This window comes from Octopus bimaculoides, chromosome 29, assembly GCF_001194135.2.
Source record: "Octopus bimaculoides isolate UCB-OBI-ISO-001 chromosome 29, ASM119413v2, whole genome shotgun sequence".
NCBI lineage: Eukaryota > Metazoa > Mollusca > Cephalopoda > Octopoda > Octopodidae > Octopus > Octopus bimaculoides.
The window spans coordinates 2,125,747-2,127,986 of NC_069009.1; positions in this window are offsets into that span (position 1 = coordinate 2,125,747).

Sequence of the window (2,240 nt, forward strand, 5' to 3'; positions counted from 1 at the left end):
CCACCACCACCACCATTTTCTCCCGAATTTGTTTATTAAAAATTTTTTTTCTTTTTTGCCAAAAATCCCAGTTTTCGGACACGGAAGTTCCGGAAAATTGCCCAAAATCAACATTGTGAAATTTCCGCCCCAACTTCTTCAATTTTGACTTTTTTCTCCAACACTAACCCTAACTCTAAAATCCTAACCTTAACCCTAACCCTAATTCTAAAACTCTAACCCTTAAATTAAGTACCAGTTACACACTGGGGATCAATGTAATCGATTTAATCCCTTTGTCTGTCCTTGTTTGTCCCCTCTATGTTTAGCCCTTTGTGAGCAATAAAGAAATAAGTACAGCATGTTGCCAAAGGTCTCAGTTATTTGTCATTGCCTCTGTGAGACCCAGCACTCGAAAGGTGCTTTTTACGTGCCACCAGCATGGGTGCTAGTTATTATTATTAGCCAAGTGGTGAGCTAGCACAATCATCAGTCAAATGCTGGGGTCAATGTAATCGACTAGCCCCCTTCCCCCAAATTCCAGGCCTTGTGCCTATTGTAGAAAGGATTATTGTTATTATAAGCATCATTATTAATGTGGTGAAATGGCAGAATCATTAGCACACTAGATAAAATCCTCAGCAGTATTTTGTCTGCATCTACATTCTGAGTTCAAATTCTGTCAAGGTCAACTTTGCTTTTTATCATTTTTAACTCGATAAAATAAGTACCAGTTGAGCGCTGGGGTCTAATGCAATCAACTTACCCCTCCCTTGAAATTAATGGCCTTGTACCAACATTTGAAACCAAGCTTGCGAAGACTTATTGGGGTAAGCGAAAGCAAAATCGGGACAGCACCTGTGCCCAGTGTCGCCTTTCTGGCACTTGTACCCATGACATGTGTAAGGATTTTCGAGCGAGATCGTTGCCAGTGCCCCTGGACTGGCTCTTGTGCGGGTGGAACATAAAATATACCATTTAGAGCGTGGCCGTTGCCAGTACCACCTGACTGGCCTTCGTACGGGTGACACGTAAAAGCACCCACTACACTCTCTGAGTGGTTGGCGTTAGGAAGGGCATCCAGCTGTAGAAACTCTGCCAAATCAGATTGGAGCCTGGTGTAGCCATCTGGTTTCCCCAGTCCTCAGTCAAATCGTCCAACCCATGCTAGCATGGGTGTATATATACATTCACACACGTATAGGAAGAGAATGAGAGAGAAAAAGATTGAAGAAGAGAAGTAGGCAAAGAGAGTGGGGTGGGGGCGCAAGAAAGGGAAACATAGAATGAAATTCTGCTGTTACATTGCGATTATTTACAGTTGTTCAAAAGCGACCTGTCATAGCAGATAGATGTGTTATGAAGTGTCAAAATGAACATAGGGACATGTCCTTGGCAGGGATGCGAAAATAAAACATGGGGAGGGATAAGGGTGTTTTGACATGCAATGTGTGTGAGTATGCGGAGGAAGGTGAAAATGATAATGTGTGTGTGTGTGTGTGAGAGTGTGCATGTTTGTGTGTGTGTGTGTGTTTGTGAATGGGTGCAGTCTAATGACAGAAACAAATACTAGATAATATATATATATATATATATATATATATATATATACAGAGAGAGGAAGAGAGATAGAAAGATAGATAGACAGAGATTATAAAGATATATACAGATATGTATATGTAGATAGATTGATACATAAGGATAAATATATATACGTGTGTGTGTATGTGTGATATTTATTTCTCTCTATGCATGGAGCCCTTTTGGGAGTACTCAAGTCTAAACATGCAATTATGAAATTAGTTTCACTACAAATCTAATAAGCTGACCTGCCAATTTTTGTTATTCCAGATTGAAGGAAATGGCTGTACCAGTACTTTGAACATGTTCTACTAAATAGTGATTGTCACAGTTGACTAGTTTACAGAATTCAAATGGAATGCGAAGACAATTTGGAAACTTACTATGCGATAAAGTTTTGTGTTAAACCAAGCAAAAACGTTACGGATATTTTAAAGAATGCTCCACGCTTTAAAATATGCTCCAGGCGCAGGAGTGGCTGTGTGGTAAGTAGCTTGCTTACCAACCACATGGTTCTGGGTTCAGTCTCACTGCGTGGTACCTTGGGCAAGTGTCTTCTTCTATAACCTCGGGCTGACCAAAGCTTTGTGAGTGGATTTGGTAGACGGAAACTGAAAGAAGCCCGTCGTATATATATATATATATATATGAAACCAGATGGCTACACCAGGCTCCACTCT